General features: G+C 41.2%; 1 protein-coding gene and 1 long non-coding RNA gene across 2 annotated transcripts in view; one reads left to right on the forward strand and one right to left on the reverse strand.

Moving 5' to 3' along the window:
• Positions 1-4984, reverse strand: part of LOC139167375 (uncharacterized) — a 32177-nt gene extending 27193 nt beyond the window's left edge. The window contains exon 1 of the long non-coding RNA XR_011559120.1: positions 4919-4984. This is a non-coding gene — a long non-coding RNA (uncharacterized lncRNA). The remainder of the gene's footprint in view (positions 1-4918) is intronic.
• LOC139166905 (uncharacterized) overlaps positions 1-21018 on the forward strand; it is a 984072-nt gene that overhangs the window by 361929 nt on the left and 601125 nt on the right. The gene's annotated exons all lie outside the window — the stretch shown is intronic.

The raw sequence follows: 21018 nt of genomic DNA on the forward strand, positions 1-21018 counted from the left end.
TGTTGGTAACCACCTCGGGGGCAATGCCTCGGTGTTTTCTGAGTGGCTTGGCGGGAGCACCCAAGCCCATGATGACTTGCTGTGTTTTTCAGACATACGTGTCGTGTGGTCTGTTTTTCCCCAGACTGGCTGGCAGAACTCTGTATCAAAGCTGTTGACATGGTTAGGTTGAGGGTCAACCGAACCATTGGGAAGGTGTTAGGAAGCTGGGGGGAGCATAGTGGAACATCCCCTGATTAAATTTGGAAAGCCCCAGCTCTACCGGGCCGACGGCGTTCACCTCTCAGATGAGGGGAATGCCATTCTCCTGTCGGACCTGCAGAGGTGCCTCCAGGAATTGTTTTAGGAGGCTGGGTGGGGCTCGGGGAGCCAAGATTGAGATCTGACCCCCCTCCGTGGCAGGTTTGGGGCGGAAATGGGCAATTAGAAGCGACTGCGCATGCTCCTTTGGGCATCCTTGAAAGGGTGATGGACCGTCTCTCTCCAGGAAATAGAGGTTGGAACAACTTCGGGGATTGGAGAGAGGATGTCCATGGGAATCACCGGATCCAATTTCCCACGGGGATTGGAGGGTGAACTCCTCCCACACGACGTAGGGGCGTGGTTTGGATCCAGGTGAAGGTGGCTACCTTCACCTGGTTCAGCAAGGAGTTTTGCCCGATGTTGCCAAGGAAGTTTATGGTAGGAATTTCCACCCCGTTAGTTTTGGCCTCTGCAGGTCCTTAGTTAGGTTGAATTTAAATATTTAAATTTATGTATTTAAAGTTACGTTATTTAAATTTATATTAATTTAATAAAATGACCCTTATTTAATCCACAATATGTCTCAGCGTCTTTACTCTGCTTCCGGGGCAATAAAAATAGCATGTTTTGGAGTTTCTGTCAAATGACTGATAGGTTAATATGTAGAGCATCTTAACATACCAGTCTGAATCCATTAAGTTTGTACACATTTATGATTTTTCTAATGCAATAGTATTACTGTATACTTTAAAGCTAAATGGGAAGAAAGCAAGATTCATTTAATAAGAACTTTAAATGAAATTAAGAAGCTATTTATGAACGCTTTAAATTTTATTTATTTATTTATTTATTTATTTATTTATTTATTTATTGTTTGATTTGATTTGATTTGATTTGTATGCCTCTCCAAGGACTCAGAGCTGCTCACAACAAAAACAATACAAATCCAATACTAAAACTATTTCAAACCGTTAATATAAAAAACAATCATACATCTCATACAAACCATGCGTAAAGCGGAAGCAGCCCAGGGGAATCAATTACCCCATGCCTGACGACAAAGATGAGTTTTGAGGAGTTTAGCGAAAGGAAAAGAGGGTGGGGGGCTGTCCTAATCTCCGGGCAGAGTTGATATCAGAGGGTCGGGGCCACCACAGAGAAGGCTCTTCACTTGGGTCCCGCCAGACGACATTGTTTCGTTGAAGGGACCCAGAGAAGGCCAACTCTGTAAGACCTAAACGGTCGCTGGTATTCATGCAGCAGAAGGTGGTCCTGGAGATATTCTGGTCCGATGCCATGAAGGGCTTTATACGTCATAACCAATACTTTGAATTGTGACTGAAACCAATAGGCAACTAATGCAGACTGCAGAGTGCTGGTGTAACATGGGCATACCTAGGGAAGCCCTTTATTCTCTCGCAGCTGCATTCTGCACGATCTGAAGTTTCTGAACACTCTTCAGATGTAGCCTCATGTAGAGAGCATTACAGTAGTCGAACCTCAAGGTGATGCGGACATGAGTGACTGTGAGCAGTGAGTCCTGGTCAAGATAGTGCCGCAACTGGTGCACCAGGCATACTTGGGCAAACGACCCCCTCACCACAACTGAAAGATGGTTTTCTAATGTAAGCTATGGATCGAGGAGGAAGTCCAAGTTGTGGACCCTCTCTGAGGGGGTCAATAATTTCCCCCCAGGGTAATGGATGGACAGATGAAATTGTCCCTGGGAGGCAAAACCCACAGCCACTCTGTCTTATCAGGGTTGAGTTTCAGTCTGTTGACTCCTATCCAGACCCTAACAGCCTCCAGGCACCGGCACATCACTCACACTGCTTCGTTAACTGGACATGGGGTGAAGATGTACATCTGGGTACACTGATGATACTTCACCCCATGCCCCTGGATGATCTCACCCAGCGGTTTCATGTAGATATTGAATAGCAGGGGGGAGAGGACGGACCCCTGAGACACCCCTCAAGGGAGAGACCTCGGAGTCGACCTCTGACCCCCCACTAACACCGACTGTGACCGACTGGAGAGGTAGGAGGAGAACAACTGAAGAACAGTGCCTCCCACTCCCAACCCCTCCAGCCGGTACAGAAGGCTACCATGGTTGATGGCATCGAATGCTACTGAGAGGTCAAGAAGCACCAGGACAGAGGATAAACCCCTGTGCCGGGCTTGTCAGAGATCATCCATCAACGCGACCAAAGCAGTTTCCGTGCTGTAGCCGGACTTAAAAACCCGACGGTTGAGGGCCTAGATAATCGGCTTCTTCCAAGGACCACTGGAGCTGGAGCGCCATCACCTTCTCAACAACCTTCCCCATAAAGGGAAGGTTGGAGACTGGATGGTAGTTATTAAGCACGGCTGGGTCCAGGGAAGGCTTCTTGAGGAGGGGGCGCACAATTGCCTCCTTATAAGGAGCCAGGAAGGACTCCCTCCCCAAAGGAGCATTGACAATCTTCTGGACCAAGCCCCGTGTCACCTCCCTGCTGGCCTAGACCAGCCAGGAGGGATACGGATCCAGCAGACAGGTGGCGGAGCTCACAGCTCCAATCGCCTTGTCCACTTAATCAGATGTCACGAGATCAAACTCTTCCCAGACAGACGGACAAGGACGGGCCCCAGTCACCTCAACTGACTCGTTGTCAGGAGGAGGAAGAAGGGGAGGAGGACAGTCGCTGCCCAGAGTAAAGGAAGCGTTTCTTTTCTCTGGGCGCTGGAAAAGGTTTATTCCCTCTCCAAGTGCCAAGAGAAAGGAAAATGCTTTGTTTGCTCTGGACTGCCAAAGCCTTCTTAAGCACAACCGAAAGGCTCTTCTGGCAGCCCAGGAAAAGCCCGAGGTGACCAGGATTAAAGGGGGAATGGGAGGAAACTGGCCGGGCCTTTGTGCCGCTCTCAAATCTCCTGGGAAATTTTTCTGGGCTCGGGTTCTTAAGTAGAAAATGGTTCTTAAGAAGAGGCAAAAAAATCTTGAACACCTGGTTCTTATCTATAAAAGTTCTTAAGTAGAGGCATTCTTAAGTAGAGGTATCACTGTATAAGCCAAGGTTAGAAAAATTATCAGCATGCATACAGTAGCAAAAGTCACATTAATCAAAAGCATGCCAAATGCAAACTTTTACCTTTCAATAAAAAGTTGTTTGTATCATTGAAAGCGCTGTTGTTGTGGGGGTTTTTTCCCAGAGAAAAGATGTTAAACACATGAGTTGCTGTTTCTAAACTAAAACACCATTATTCAGGTTAAATTGCCGTGTTGGCACTTCGCGACAAATAAGTGGGTTTTAGGTTGCAGTTTGGGTACTCGGCAGGGATGGGTTTGAACTTATTTCATTGCCAATTTGCTTCCTCCAATTCTATGTGGGCATGTTGTGTGGGCAAACGCAGTGCCAACATTTTTCAAAAAATACTAAAGAGCCAAAAACAAGACGGTGGCGCATGCGCAGTGCCAGAAACTCAGCTTATAGACATGAGCAGAAGAAAAAAATATTAGACCTTCTGTCTCCTTTTTGAGTGTTCCACTTGTAAGCCATGACCAGGTCTTTTCCTTATCCACTTTGCCTTCAATCTTCTCCAAGAACTGGCCATGCAATGCTTTGTTCCGCCAACTGTCCATACGGCATTGAGTTACAGTTTTTCTGTACTGGTCCTTAGTTTGCTTCACCTTGAGAAGCTTCCTATTGTTGACCTCCATCAATGCTGACTTTTCTCTCTCCTTCACATAGTCAGCTAATGCATGCTTCTCTTCTTCCACTGTCTGTTTCACTTGCAAAAGTCCTCTGCCGCCTATTTTCCTTGGTAAATACAGCCTGTCAACGTCACTGCGGGGGTGTAGTGCATGATGGATCGTCATTAATTTTCTGATTTACCTGTCCAGGTTGTCCAGCTCTGCTTGAGTCCAGTTCACTATGCCAGGTGTGTATCTAATGACAGGTATGGCCCAAGTATTTATAGCCTTGATAGTGTCGCCACCATTCAGTTTCCTCTTCAAATTTTTTCTGGTCCTCTGGATGTACTCTGGATCACAGTTTTCACAGGGCCATCCTTGATATTATCCAGTTGCAAGATGCCCAAGTATCTGTAGGCTTCTGGCTGGTGGCACTTGATGGTTTGACCATTTGGCATTTCAATGCCCTCACTTTCAGGGATTTTCCCCTTTTTCAGTGCCATTGTGGCACATTTATCCAGGCCAAACTCCATGCTGATGTCATTGCTGAGGATTCGCACAGTGTTGGTTAGTGACTGTATCTCAGTTTCTGATTTTCCGTACAACTTCAGGTCATCCTTATACAGCAGGTGTGAAATTTTTGGTGAATTCTAACAGTTTGGTAGCCTGGGTTTGTTTTATGTAGGATGAGTGACAGCGGGATTATAGCAATGATGAATAGCAATGGGGACAAAGAATACCCCTGGAAGATGCCCCTTCTGATGTTGATCAGTCCATAGCTTTCATTCCCAACAAAAAGCTCAGTCTTCCAATATTTCATCGTCTTTTCTATGATTTTCCTGATGTTTTCATTGACTCCAATGACTTTCAGACATTTTATGATCAAGCTGTGTGGCAATGAGTCAAAGGCTTTCTTGTAGTCAATCCAGGTCATGTATAGGTTTGTTTTCCTGTTCTTACAGTTCTCTGAAATCATTTTATCAATTAGGAGATGGTCTTTCATACCTCTATTTCGTCTTTTATTGCGCTTTTGTTCCACTGGCATGATGTCATTTTCTTTTAGGTAGTCCTGAAAAAAAAAGAAGAAGAAGAAGAAAATGACATCATGCCATTATTATTAATTATTAGATTTGTATGCCGCCCCTCTCCGCAGACTCGGGGTGGCTCACAGCAGTGATAAAACAATATACAATACCAAATCTAATATTAAAGTCTAAAATAACAACTTTACATTAAAAGCCTGAAAAGCCCATTATATAAAAAGCATACATACAAACATACCTTACATAAAACTACATAGGCAAGGGGAGATGTCTCAGTTCCTCCATGCCTGACGGCAGATGTGGGTTTTCAGAAGTTTACGAAAGGCAAGGAGGGTGGGGCCATCCTAATCTCTGGGGGGGAGCTGGTTCCAGAGGGTTGGGGCTGCCACAGAGAAGGCCCTTCCCCTGGGTTCTACCAGCCGACATTGTTTAGTCGACGGGACCCAGAAAAGGCCAACTCTGTGGGACCTAACCGGCCACTGGTATTCATGTGGCAGAAGGCGGTCTCGCAGATATTCTGGTCTGGTGCCATGAAGGGCTTTATAGGTCATAACCAACACTTTGAATTGTGACCAGAAACTGATCAGCAACCAATGCAGACTGCGGAGTGTTGGTGTAACATGGGCATACCTAGGGAAGCCCACGATTGCTCTCACAGCTGCATTCTGCACGATCTTAAGTTTCTGAACACTCTTCAAAGGTAGCCCCATGTAGAGAGCATTACAGTAATCGAACCTTGAGGTGATGAGGGCATGAGTGACTGTGGGCAAACGCCCCCCTTGCCACAGCTGATTGATATTTCTCTAATGTGAGCTGTGGATCGAGGAGGACGCCCAAGTTGCGGACCCTCTCTGTGGTAGTCAATAATTTCCTCCCCCCCAGGGTGATCGACGGACATGTAGAATTGTCCTGGGGAGGCAAAAGTAAAATCTAGCCCATTATGAGAATGACAACTCATCATTTTATTGATGTTTGTTTCCAAATAGCTTTCTTGGCAACAATATGGATGCAATTTGATACTGCCTTCTGGGATTTTTGTTCAACTTTCCAAACTAACTACAGTGATACCTCATCTTACAAACGCCTCGTCATACAAACTTTTCGAGATACAAACCCAGGGTTTAATATTTTTTTGCCTCTTCTTATAAACTATTTTCACCTTACAAACCCACCGCTGCCGCTGGGATGCCCCGCCTAAGGACTTCCGTTGCCAGTGAAGCACCCTTTTTGGCGCTGCTGGAATTCCCCTGAGGCTCCCCTCCATGGTAAACCCCACCTCGGGACTTCCGTGTTTTTGTGATGCTGCAGGGGAATCCCAGCAGTGCTAAAATGGGTGCTTTGCTGGCAATGAAAGACCGGAGGTGGGGTTTCCCAGCGAGGGGAGCATGAGTGAAATTGCAGCATCGCAAAAACACAGAGGTCTGGAGATGGGGTTTCGAGGACTTCATTGCTTTTTTGATGCTGCAATTTCACTCAGGCTCCCCTCGCTGGGAAACCCCACCTCCGGACTTCCATTGACAGTGAAGCGCTCGCTTTTGCGCTGCTGGGATACCCCTGCTGGGATGCCCCTGCAGCATCGCAAAAACACAGAAGTCCGGAGGTGGGGTTTCCTATGGAAAGGAACCTCAGTGGATTCCCAGCAGTGCAAAGACAGGTGCTTCGGCTGGCAAAAGGGGTGAATTTTGGGCTTGCACACATTAATCGCTTTTCCATTGATTCCCATGGGAAACATTGTTTTGTCTTACAAACATTTTACCTTAAGAACCTCGTCCTGGAACCAATGAAGTTTGTAAGACAAGGTATCACCGTAGATTGTTCTGATCTTGCTTAGCTTTTGAGCTCAGAGAAGGTTAATTAGGTGCGGCTATTTCACCAGGCAATTTTGTCTCAGGAGCAGCATTAAATTACAAGGACGATAGAAGATAAAGGTAACTTCACTTTGAAAACAAGTATGTATACATCTTTAATATATTAATTATAATGTTTCCATGTCCATTTACATTTCACATATAAGGACAGAAAAGCTTTGTAAGACAGTTACCTGTCTGATTTTTCAGCTAAATTGTTACTTCTCTTTGAAAAACATACATTTAGTCCTTTGTATACATGCTATGTAAAATACAGTTATTAATCAAAAAATGATATATTTACCAAAAGGGGAGGGGAGCCTGATATTTATTGTATGGAGCTTATTCACAAGAATAACTGAGGAATGAAGGTACCATCTTATCTTTCTCATCTCATGGTCTGTTTTCAAAAGAAATGATTTAAAAAATATGAACTATATGAGTCATGTGTAAGTGAACTTTCAAAGGAAAGTGTTAATTTCCATTTGTATATCTCACATAAGAATAATGTACTGATAAGAATATTTAAAATGAACATTATTCATTAAATTAGACTCATAAATGAATAATTTTAAGTAATTGAGGAAAATATATATCAATATATATGTGCCCATTCTTTCCAATTTTAAATATTTACATGTATATAGAATCTGTAGGCTGCTAGAAAGGTCAATGAAGCAATGAATAGTAACACTGAATATGCATTAAATTAGACTCATAAATGAATAATTTTAAGTAATTCAAGCTCCCCCCAAAGATTCGTACTGCCCCCCCTCCTCACCTTCCATAAGAGTCTGAAGATTCATCTATGCCACCAGGCTTGGGGCCACTAGACCTTAGCTGCTGTCCAATGAGTGTGATGTATGCCTGTTTGAATGGGAATGAATGATTTTTAATGATACCAGGTTTTTTTTTTAAGAACAATTAGTTAATTAATTGGATTTTTAGATATTTATATTACCATGTATACTTGAGTATAAGTCGAGATTTTCTGCAGAAAAAATGTGCCGAAAAATCCAACCTCGACTTATACTAGAGTCACTGACTTTCACTGACCTGAAAACTGCCCTGCAGCATTTTCCAAAGCTCCACAGTTCCGATGTGAAAGGCAGGAAAGAAAGAAACATCATGGCTGGCTTGTTTTTTTCTTTCTGCTCTTGGCAATACCCCTCAGCTGCCTGATTAGCAGCAGACTGAACCAATCACAGATCCTCCTCTATACAGAAATGAGGCACTGAGAGAGCTATCTGATTGGCAGCAGGCTGTAACAATCACAGCTCCTCCTCTATAGGAAGCACTGGGGGAAGGGGCGGGAGGGTTGAAGAGACTTTCAGAAGGAAGGAAACATGGCTTTCTCTTCTGATCAAGCCAACAAAAATATTTTACAAGTAAATAAAATGTACAAGTAAAATGTAAGTTACCCATTTAAATTTGATTAACAGGATAGGTTACTTTGTAAGAAATTGTTGCTTCAAGTGGGGATAATTCTGTGTAATTAAACTTTTTCTTCCAACTATACTTATACCCAAGAGGATTGTTAATGCTGACTTGTTTAAAACAATACAAAGGTTAGGATAATATTATTAATAGTATGAATTTTGTCATTAATCATTTGTTCTACCTAATTAATATGAATAGATTTACCTTTTTTAAGAGTATGGTTTCTCCTTATGCAAGATAAATCTCATGTAGAAGAAAGATTTTACAATTAATGATTGAGTAATCCCCAATTGTTATTTACTGATCTATTGAGATAGTAATGATTTTAACTTATGAAAGATGTTTTAAATGGAAAATCTGAATATTTATTACATGGAAGTTTGATTTAAGCAATTGTTTTGAAAGAATATATGAAATCCCAATTATTAAGAAAATTATAATGATATTGTAATGAAGAATAAGATAACAGGTTTTAAGATTAAAATAACATTCCTAAAGATATTTTAAGAGGGTTTTGGAATTTAGAAAAAGAAAGATTTTGGAAGGGGAGGAAGAAAGATGCAAGAAATAAAAAACATTTTGGAAGGAAAAAAGTTACATAATAATAATAACAACAGGGACCTTGGAGGTCTTCTAGTCCAACCCCTTGCCTAGGCAGGAAACCCTACACTACTTCAGACAAATGGGTATCCAACATCTTCTTAGAAACTTCCAGTGTTGGAGCATTCACAACTTCTGGTGGCAGGCTGTTCCACAGATTCATTGTTCCAACTGTCAGGAATTTTCTCCTAAGTTGCTTCTCTCCCTGATTAGTTTCCACCTATTGCTTCTTGTGCTGCCCTCAGGTGCTTTGGAGAATAGGTTGACTGTCTTTGTGGCAAATCCTGAGATATTGGAAGAATGCTATCCAGCGCCACCATCAGGAATTTTGGGAGCCCATACAGCCTAAGTGTCTGCCCCCCCCGGCCATTTTAAAACTACTGCCCCCCAAATCCCGTGCCATGCCCACCATGGCCACACACCCGGCCCTCTGAGGTCAAACACAGCCCTGATGTGGCCCTCAATGAAATTGAGTTTGACACCCCTGGCCTAGAGGCTAAATCCTATGAACAAGGGCTAAGAGAATGAGTATGTTTAGCTCAATAAATAGAAAACTGAGGGGGAATATAATAGTAGTTTCCCAATCCTTAAAGGGCTGCCACAGAGCAGATGGCATCTATTTATTCTCCACGTCACCTGAAGGTAGTACAAGAAGCCATGGGCGGAACCTCAGCAAAAAGAAATGCAATCTGGAAATAAGGAAAAACTTGGGACTGGGCGGCATAGAAATAAATAAAAAAAATAAAAATAAATCCCTTCTTTTTTATTAAAAGAAATTAATAGAAACATAGAAACGTAGAAGACTGATGGCAGAAAAAGACCTCATGGTCCATCTAGTCTGCCCTTATACTATTTCCTGTATTTTATCTTAGGATGGATATATGTTTATCCCAGGCATGTTTAAAATTCAGTTACTGTGGATTTACCAACCACTTCTGCTGGAAGTTTGTTCCAAGCATCTACTTCTCAGGTTGCTTTTGATCTTTCCCCCAACTAACTTCAGATTGTGTCCCCTTGTCCTTGTGTTCACTTTCCTATTAAAAACACTTCTCTCCTGGACCTTATTTAACTCTTTAACATATTTAAATGTTTCAATCATGTCCCCCCTTTTCCTTCTGTCCTCCAGACTATACAGATTGAGTTCATGAAGTCTTTCCTGATACGTTTTATGCTTAAGACCTTCCACCATTCTTGTAGCCCGTCTTTGGACCCATTCAATTTTGTCAATAATTAAAAAAAACCAAAATCCATTACTATTAAAACTAAAACAACCAGCAAAACTATTAATAAAAACAGGTGAGGGCTGGGTTTTTTTCTCTGTTATTATTTAAGTGCTTTTACCATATGCTTTAAATCAAGAATCACTTCTCTCTCTGTTTCTCTCTCTGTTTCTCTCTCTTTTCTGTCATTCTCTGCCTCAATCATTTTCTCATTTCTCTTTTTTTCTCTCCTTTTTTCTATCATTTCTCTCTCTTCCTTCCACTTTTCTCTCTCTCTCTTTCTTCCTCTCTTTCACTCTCTTCCTTCCTCTCTCATCTCTTTCTTTCTTTCTCTTTCTCTCTCTTGCTTTCTTTCTCTTTCTCTCACTCTCTTCCTTCCTCTCTCATCTCTTTCTTTCTTTCTCTATCTTTCTTTCTCTCTCTCTCTTACTCTCTTCCTTCCTCTCTCATCTCTTTCTTTCTTTCCTTCTATCTCTCTCTTTCTCTATCTTGCTTTCTTCCTCTCTCTCACTCTCTTCCTTCCTAGATAATCGGCTTCTTCCAAGGACCGCTGGAGTTGAAGTGTCACTACCTTCTCAACAAGCTTCCCCATGAAGGGAAGGTTGGAGACTGGACGGTAGTTATTAAGCACGGCTGGGTCCAGGGAAGGCTTCTTGAGGAGGGGGCGCACGAGTGCCTCCTTGTAAAGGGCCGGAAGGGACCCCCTCCCCAAGGAGGCGTTGACAGTCTCCTGGACCCAGCTCCGTGTCACCCCTCGACTGGCCGAAACCAGCCAAGAGGGACACGGATCCAGTAAACAGGTGGCGGAACTCACAGCTCCAATGGCCTTGTCCACTTCATCAGGTGTCACCAAGTCAAACTCCTCCCAGACAGATGGACAAAGACGTTTAGCCCCAGTCACCTCGACTGACTCATTGTCAGTCAACTCTGTTTTACAATTGGAGTCGAGGTCCACTCGGATCCGAGCGATTTTATCAGATAAAAACGTGTTAAAATCCTCGGCACTACTCTGCAAGGGCTCCCCAACTCCCCTCTGATTAAGAAGGGAGAGGGTTACCCTAAACAGAGCAGCCGGGCGGGATTCCGCTGATGCAATCAAGGTGGCATGATACGCGCATCTTGCCGCCTTGAGCGCCACTTTGTGTTTTGTCTGGGTGCCCCCAGACTTCAACACCAACTGAAAAAAGCAGCCAGACACGCTGGTAAAAACAAAGGTACTTTATAGTTGGGAAAACAAACACAGAGACAAAACTGTTCTTACAAACAGGGTTGTTAGGAGGCTTCACAGCAGAGTCATGACGACCAGACAATACAACAAACTTCTTGCTGGCACACACACCTCTGTAGAGAATAATACCCACGCCTCCCCCCAAGGTTTCAGCTTTCAAGGCCACAAGCCAGAATCAGAGACGCCAAAGAGCACAGTCAGATCGCAGGACTCCCAAAGATAATACTCCACAATTACAGGAAGGGTGGGCCTGCCTTTTCAGCCTTTCTGGGGAGAACCGCACCCAAACCCAGCTGTTGCCTATTTAGTGCTGGAAATACCTGGCTAATTGTCCCCTTCGCTGGGCTGCTCTTCTCTGCCTTAGATCAATTATGGCTTGTGCATCCTCAGCTAAGGACTCCAGGCTGCTTGCTGGGGAGAGCTCCATCCCGGGGGACTCAGGCTGTTCTCCCTCTCCCTCGGCCTGATATTCCTCCTCCCCGTCTGCCTGGGCCTCCTCCTCCTCCTCCTGTTCCTCATCCTCCCCCTCTGAGCATGGAGCCGGCAGAGGGTCAACCGGTCCCTGAGGAGCCTCAGACGGAATCACAACACTTTGTAAGTCTTAATATGAGCTCTTACAAGTGTTCGATCGGATTCGGACTTACTCTTCCTCCATCGCTTCTCCACACGTCTCTTCTGGTGCTTCAACACCCGGAGCTCCTCGTTGAACCATGGAGCTCTACGGGGTCTAGTGCCGCGGAGAGGTCGCAACGGCGCAATCCGGTCAAGAGCCTCCACTGCAGCCTTGTTCCAGTCCTCAGCAAGAGACTCTGCCGAACTGTAGACGAGTGTATCTGGAATAACCCCAAGCGCCATCTGGAAACCTTCTGGATCCATCAGGCGTCTGGGGCGGAACCTCCTAATTGGTTCCGCCTCCCTGCGGGGAAGGATTGGAGCCAGGAAGTTAAGCTGCATGTAAATAGACCAATTTGCATTATGTGCAATATTGTATTTGATAAGTTTATTTAATTTTTTTTAATACTTTCAGACATGCCTGGGTAAATCTTATTTCACTGAAATTCTGAAGGAACATAATGCTAAAGACAAAAAACATGCTTATTGAAATTATCATTGGCTGTAGCTTTCCAAGAAAGAGGAAATAGCAAGGTAGAGATTTCTTATACAGTGGTGCCTCTACTTAAGAACTTTTCTAGATAAGAACTGGGTGTTCAAGATTTTTTTGCCTCTTCTTAAGAACCATTTTCTACTTAAGAACCGAAGCCTGGAAAAATTTCCCAGGAAATTTGAGAGCGGCACAAAAGCCCAGCCAGTTTCCTGCCATTCCCCCTTTAATCCCAGCCATCTCATGCTTTTCTGGGTTGCCAGAGGAGCCTTCTGGTGGTGCTTAAGGAGGCTTTGGAAGTCCAGAGTGAATGAAGCATTTTCCTTTCTCTGGGCGCTTGGAGAGGAAATAAACCTCTGCCAGAGAAAATAAACGCTCTGGGCAGCCGGGAGTCATCACAGCGAAGGAAAGGCATAGGCTACAAAGTAAGCGAGGGAGAGGAGTGAGAAGCCCTTCAGCATAGGAAGGAAGAGGCAGCAGGTAGCAGCAGCCACTGTATGTGAGACAGTGTATGGGAGGCAGCCTCGCGCTGGGTGTATGGAAGGTGCGTGCTCTTGCTCGCCACCTCAGAGTCCCTCCTTTTATTCTTTTAAGCCTTAAAGTTTTGTATTATTTTTATTCCACTCACCTCAAACTTCTTCCTTCAGCAGCGACTGTCCTCCTCTTCTTCATCCTCCTCCCACCCAAATTCCGAGCTTTTATTTCTTTCCTAATGTGTCTGCACGCATTATTTGCTTTTACATTGATCCCTATGGGAAAAATTGCTTCTTAAGAATGTTTCTATTTAAGAAACTGGTCACGGAACAAATTAAGTTCTTAAGTAGAAATACCACTGTACACTGTGGGATTGAGAGATGTGAAATCTAAGAGACCCGATTCATGGGCAAGTTTCTTGAAGAAGTGAGACAGGGTTAAATGGGGAAAGTGTCTTTCTGTTGTAAAGCAAATAATTGCACCTATGTGACAAAGTGGAATTTTCAGGCAACTGGGTGCCTGATGCTCAATTATGAAGGGCTTCCCCTTAACCAAGTGTTTGGAATACAGCTCAGAACCTTCTTTATACATGCAAGTGGGGGAAGCAGGATATGGCAGAAGTAAATGAGGGAAAGAGTTTGCAACAAAAGACAAAGGAGCAGAAAGGAGAGGCGACAGAAGAGGAGGGAGTTTGCAGTCTTATTTTATTATTTTTCCATCACAAAAACCTGCCAATATGTACTGTTAGCATAGCAGAAGGAAAACTACTATTTTTTCATCAGTGGACTTCTTCATTTTTGAGGTAGCAGTACCTTCTTTTTGTAGTAATTTGAAAGAAAAATATGGTTTCTTAAACTATATACAAACATACACACACAAGCATACATAGTTCCCTCTAAGCTGTGTAGCACGCTGGAGCGCAGGTAAATCCTAAGGACAGCCCAGAGTTTTCCAAGCTGGTACAGAGCCGGCGCGGTTTCTCCTTACCCGACAGCTGATCCACCCCTTCCAAGCTGTCGGCGGGGGAGAAAGCCCTGGCTTCCTCGGCTCGGCCATCGACCGCGCCCACCTCCTCCCACGCCCTTCCGCTTCCCCTCAGCTGCCACTACACTTACCCACCCCGGCTCTGATACACACCTGCGCGGCATCGGCCTACATTGCCCTGAAATCCTCCTCCCACGCCACCGTGCTGGCCAGCAAAGCATCAAGGCTTCTGAGGTGAGCTGCGCGGCGGTGGGAGGCAGAGCCAAGGGGAAGATGCGGATCCAAGGGGAGGACGCGCCAGCCAGCAAAGCCGGCTTTCCAGGAAAGCAGCGTGCTTTTCAAACGCGCTGCTTTCCTGCACCTCTTTCCTGGGCAGGGGTGTGGAGGTGACCACCTTCCCCTCGCAGCACCAGGCTGAAGCCCTGTGCTGGCCACCAAAGCCGGCTCTGCTGACCGGCGCAGGGCTTTCCCAGGCAGCCGGCTTTGCAGGCCGGTACAGGACTTGAGCCTGCTGCCGTGGGGGGAAGGTGGCCGCTTCCCACCTCTGCCCAGGAAAGAGGTGCAGGAAAGCTGCGCGTTTGAAAAGCGTGCCGCTTTCCCAGAAAGCCGTCTTTGCTGGCCAGCACAGGGCTTTCCCGGGCATCCGGCTTTGCTGGCCGGCTGCCCGCCGGAGAAGTGGAGAGAACGAAGGGAAAGAGAAGTGGAGAGGAAGGAAGGAGGGAGGGGAGGGAGGGAGAGGGAGTGGAAGAGGGGAAGGAAGGGAGAGAAAAATAGAAAAAAGAGGAAGGAAGAGAGAAGGAAAGAAAGGAAGGGAGAGAAGGAGAAAGAGAGAGAGAAGATAGAAAGGAAGAGAGAGAGAGCAAGAAAGAAAGAGAGAGAAGAGAAGATAGGAAGGAAGAGAATGAGAGAGAATGAGAGAGAGGAAGAAAGCAAGAGAGAGAGAGAAGAGTGGAAGGAAGAGAGAGAGAAATGATAGAATAAAAGGGAGAAAAAAAGAGAAATGAGAAAATGATTGAGGCAGAGAATGACAGGAAAGAGAGAAACAGAGAGAGAAGTGACTTGATTTAAAGCATATGGTAAAATCACTTAAATAATAACAGAGAAAAAAAACCCCAGCCCTCACTTGTTTCTATTAATACTTATGTTTTTGGATTTGCTGGTTGTTCTAGTTTTAATAGTAATAGATTTTGGTTTTGTTTTATTATTGATTTCTTTTAATTAAAAAGAAGGGATTCATTCATTCATTCATTCATTCATTTATTTATACTTCTATGCTGCCCACCCCAGACACTATACTTTCCGCCCACCCCGGAAAAAAATTAGAGGGAACATTGCAAGTATACATACCGTGTTTCCCTGAAAATAAGAACCGGTTTTATTTTCTTTTGGGCCCCAAAATAAGCACTAAGAGTATGTCCTATTTTTTGCTTTCATATTTTTCTATTTTATTCTATAACAAAAAAAATGTTTTAGAAAAAGTGTTAGCTTATTTGACTAGTTTAGGCCCTCTTTTGACCTTCCCAAAGGAAAATTTTGTTTCCATGTGATATCCTTTTCTATTTCACATATTAATTCATCCTTACATTCATTTTTTCATATTATATGCAATACAAATACTGTCTTCCTTTCATTAAAAATGTTTGTTATGAGTAATATTTTAAGATATTTTTCATACAATATAAAAACAGAAATCAAAATATGGTCTTTTCTGAAGCTCTGTAAGAATGAAGAGCTTGTAAAAAGCACACTGCATCTTTAAAATCTTATAGTGTGAAGCTACTAGAAGCTACTAGTTAATGCAGCTAAAGCTACATTTCTAATAGTAAAAGAGCAAAAGAGTTCATCTACATTTTAAATATTTTATTTTAAATCTGTTCTAAACCTTTCAACTGAAAGCTTTGAGTTGCCCAGGGCAACAGGAATGTTTGTTCCAAAGAGTGACCAGTAAAAACTAGTCTTGTATGAATTCTCTTAGTCTAGTCCAGACAGATTTCAGCAAGGCTGGTTTTGAGGTGGTTTCTGAGGTGGTTCATGAGGTTGTTTTTGAGTTGAAGCGTGACCAGGTTTTTATATTTTTTAATCTCATGTATTTTTCCATATTTTTAATAACTCGTGAATTTTAATAACTGGTGATCATATTTTTAATAACTTGTGAATAACTTGTGAATTTTAATAACTCGTGAATTACATTGAAAGAGGGAAGTAGACCAGAGCAACTGAAATACAAAACTCAGAATTTAGAAGAAGAGATAGAATTGTTTGAGCTATTGATCAAAAAGATAGCTGCATAGAAATGAAAGCCAAAAAGTGAGGGTGCAATTGGGATCCTTAGTATTCTTTGGGGATATCGTAAATGTTCTTGTGACTTCTCTATAATGATGTCATTCAAGTTTGCCTCAAAAGGTCAATGATGTAATCTGATGGGAGTCATGTTCCTTGTGGATTGTTCTAATCTATTGGTACCCCGTAGTGAAATCTGGATTACTATGCAAATCTGAAAATATTATCTATGTCCCAACTTCTAGATCTGTCCAATCTGAAATCAGTAGATGTGAATACATCAACTGCTTTTACTTTCCATATTGGGTCTTTGATGTCCTTTACATAATTAATTCACGGAAATTACATTAGATATAAGATTTCATGGAGGAATTGGCTATGAAAACATCATTTCCCCAAATGATTAGGGTTAACGTAGTTGATGTGATTGTGTGTTGTTACAATAGGCGATAAAAATATTTTACTCAGTTAATGGCTACCTAGGTTAGTGGACATATAAGAATAAATGTGTCATTTGTTAATTGTGAAGTTGTGTCCGACCCATCACGATCTCAGGGACAATGTTCCTCCAGGTCTTCCTGTTCTCTACCATCCTCTGGAGTCCATTTAAGCTTATGCCTACTGCTTCAGTGACTGCATCCAGCCATCTCATTCTCTGTCACCCCCTTCTTCTTTTGCTCTCAATCTTTCCCAGCATTAGGCTCTTCTCCAGTGAGTCCTTCCTTCTCATTAGGTGGCCAAAGTATTTGAGTCAGTACAAAATAACAAACAAAAATTACTTTCTTTGCTTTAGGTTAAAAAGAAAAGTGCCATCGTTTTTTCTGATAAGAGGGCTGATACCTACATCTCCAAAGCATCTGCCCTGGAGTCTTGTATTTCCTGTTCTTCTGCCTATCTTACTCGGAGTAGTTCCTCTGCAATTGGTAAGCACGTTTTACTCATCAAGGCAAGCCAGTGATCATTCCAACTCTATGACATTTACATTGCTGACTTTTTGCCTATCATGGTTCGTCAAATGAGCATTCATTTAGCACTTTTTAGTAATGCTAACAAGCTCTGGACTAGACTAGCTATTTACTATTTATGATATTAACTGTAATAACATTACTAGTTAGCTTTCTACTTTCTACCCTATCTAGAAAACACCCACCCCCACCCCCACATTTTCTTCCAGCTCTATTTAACAACAACAACAAATTACTTTCATGATAATATAGAAAGTATCATCCAGAAGTATCAATCAGAGGCAGAATCTTGGAAGTGATTCTGAATTTCTAATAACAATTCCAGTGATAACCTCCCTCCCTCCACAGGCAAAAAGAAAGGAAATAAGTTGCATCATAATTTTAACACAGCTCTTTTTTGCAAATCACATTATGTTCCATTTCACATGTGCTATGTTTTATGGAGCTCATGTTCAAGTTTGATTCACATGAAATATATTTTTTTATTTTTTTACAATAGAATGTTAACTGATACTCCTCGTTCTCTGCTCTCCCTCTTCACCCCCCCTCTCTTATACACACACACACACACAGACACACACACATGGAGAGGGAGGGAGGGAGAAAAAGAAAGAGAGAGAGGATCAATTAAAACCAGGAAGTCCACCACAGAAAACTTTACATTTTTTCTTGAGTCAATAAAATTAATAACCAGGTCAACTGACTAAGATGGTCTACAACCTGGAATTACTTCAGTACTAAGGAAATAGTCTAAATTACAGTGCACCATTCAGGCAGTTAGTCCTACATACAGTATTAGTAAAGATTCCCCATTCTAAAACATTTGAAAGAAATAAAGCTGTAAAATTAGGATATAATTGAGAATGTAACAAGTTTTGCTGGAGGAATAGGAGTTAATATTAATAATAGAATTTCTTTGTGACGCCCAATGTGTAATTTTGTTCTTTGAATCAATATTGTGACTTTGTTTAAGATTTTCATACATTTCATAATTTTAATTTGATTTGATTTAATGCTGAATGTTTATAATAGAAAGGTTAGAATGATTCATACAACAATGTAACAATTAGATTTTTTTTTAAAAAGAATCTATTCTAAAACATAGAAATAGATATTTAAACATTATAAGTTATATCCAGTTAATGCTAATTCAAGCTAATGAATAGATCTATGATAGTATAGAAATAACTGCAGTGGTAGTGATTAGAAATGTGATAAGTGAGAGTAAAAATATTGAAGAATTACAACAATTCATATCTTTCAGCAATCTTTGCTGTTGTGTGAACTTTCTGAAATGATGCCTACATTGGCAAGTGAGGACGAAGTAATAAAGAAGAGGACGTATATTCTGCAACTGTTTGGATTTGTAACAGGAACTATGGGATCCGTCCTCTTGCTAATTACACTAGAGCATCCAGACTGGAGGTTGTGGTTTAATGAAAAAAACAACTATTATGAAGCTGGTGTCACTCAGTTGGGAATATGGAAGATCTGCTTTCCTCCGAATTCAAAGGACTTATTAACAGTGCAGTGTTGTCATGAATTTGACCTTTTTGAAGAATTCTTCCCAATAGAAATGAAGGTTGCTCAGGTCTCAATGTACGCTGGCTCCCTATTTGTATATGGGGCGTTGTTGTTGGCATTCCTAATTCCATGCAACAGGATTTTTGGAAAACGTGTCAAATCTACATTTCTGCCTTTAATTGAAGGGATTTTTTTTTTTATATCTAGCATCTGTGTCTTTGTTCCCATTACCTGGAATGTCTATTCTGTACTTATAAATCAAACCATAACATTTCCCTCTTCTTATCATTTGCCCACAAAGCCCATTTCCCAAAATATTGGGGCCGCTGTTTACTTGGGCTATGTGTCAGGTGGTCTGTTATTTTTTAGTGGGCTTATTGTTTTATTTCAGGTGGCTCGGAGGGCAAAATTTTCAAGTAGAGTTTTACCTGTATAAAAGGTAAAAGATTCAATATTCTGTTGTCATTTCTTAGGGAACAGAGAGCCATGGCATGCCTAAACAAGTTTATATAATTCATATATTTTGAAAGAAATAAAATTAATAACACATGTTTTAATAATAGGTTAGTTTTGTTGTCTTTTGAATGTTATCCTTTTAGTTTTTTCATAACTGTATTTCTCATTGTTTTAAAATTATATTTCGGTGTTTGACATAATGTAGTTAGAATTGTTAAGATTTGTGCACTTTCCTCAAAAATTTAAACAAATGTCTTAGTGTTTTGTGTATTGAGTATGTATGTACTTAAATTTATTTTTAATAAAAAAAAGAAATAAAAATAATGAGCACAAATTATTTCAAAGGAAAGTGTTAATTTCCATTTGTATATCTCACATAAGAATAATGTACTGATAAGAATATTTAAAATGAACATTATTCATTAAATTAGACTCATAAATGAATAATTTTAAGTAATTGAGGAAAATATATATCAATATATATGTGCCCATTCTTTCCAATTTTAAATATTTACATGTATATAGAACCTGTAGGCTGCTAGAAAGGTCAATGAAGCAATGAATAGTAACACTGAATATACATTTTATAATTAGAAAGACAATTGTCAGCAATTCAATAGGCAATTTTACTTTCTTCTTCTAAATATTATGTAATACACTTAAAATAATTTACATACTACGTAGGAAAAGAGAAAGCATGAAATAATAATCTATAACCACAAGATGGTAGTCTAGGGCAAGTAATTCAAGAATTCAACCCCTATAAAAATAGCATGTTTTGGAGTTTCTGTCAAATGACTGATAGGTTAATATGTAGAGCATCTTAACATACCAGTCTGAATCCATTAAGTTTGTACACATTTATGATTTTTGTAATGCAGTAGTATTATACATTAAAGCTAAATGGGAGGAAAGCAAGATTCATTTAATAAGAACTTTAAATGAAATTAAGAAGCTATTTATGAACGCTTTGAATTTTATTTATTCATTCATTCATTCATTCATTCATTTATTTATTAGTTTTGTATGCCTCTCCGAGGACTCGGAGCGGCTCACAACAAACACAATACAAATCCAATACTAAAACAATTTAAAACCGTTAATATAAAAACAATCATACATCTCATTCATTCATTTATTTATTAGTTTTGTATGCCTCTCCGAGGACTCGGAGCGGCTCACAACAAACACAATACAAATCCAATACTAAAACAATTTAAAACCGTTAATATAAAAACAATCATACATCTCATACAGACCATGCATAAAGCGGAAGCAGCCCAGGGGAATCAATTACCCCATGCCTGACGACAAAGATGAGTTTTGAGGAGTTTGCAAAAGGCAAGGAGCGTGGGGGGCGTAGTAATTAGGATGATGGAGGGGGGGGGGGAGATGACAAAAGATGACAAGCAAGAATTAAACATTGATCCATGCCCTCCAGTCTAATTGGCCATGATGTTTCTAGGCAATTAATTCCATCATTCTCACCCCCTTTAGTCACTCTGTTTGCACTAGTCAGTTTTAATATACATTTGTAAAATGCAGTAATATGAATATCTATTATGTTTACCATTCACATAGTTTTGTGTGTCTGTAAATATTAGATTTTCATATCAATATAGATTTAGTTTGATAATCTTGTTTTATGCAAATTTAGATCTTGTCTTATTAGCCATTCAATTATTTAGAATGATTTATAGCAATTTATTGGTTCATGATCACTGTGCATTTCTATTTTACATATATAACTTTTATAAAATGTTGCCTCATCTTAAAATTTGCAATAGTACAGATCCAAGAGATATTAGGGCCATGCAAAGGCTACAAAAATATGATTTGCAATATGTACAAGATTACACATAAAATCCTTCTCTTTAATTAATTTTCCAGCAAAGTATGATTTCTTATGTATGAAAAGATACCAGAAGCAGTACTGAAGAAG

This window comes from Erythrolamprus reginae, chromosome 4 (assembly GCF_031021105.1).
Source record: "Erythrolamprus reginae isolate rEryReg1 chromosome 4, rEryReg1.hap1, whole genome shotgun sequence".
In the NCBI taxonomy this organism is placed as follows: Eukaryota; Metazoa; Chordata; class Lepidosauria; order Squamata; family Dipsadidae; genus Erythrolamprus; species Erythrolamprus reginae.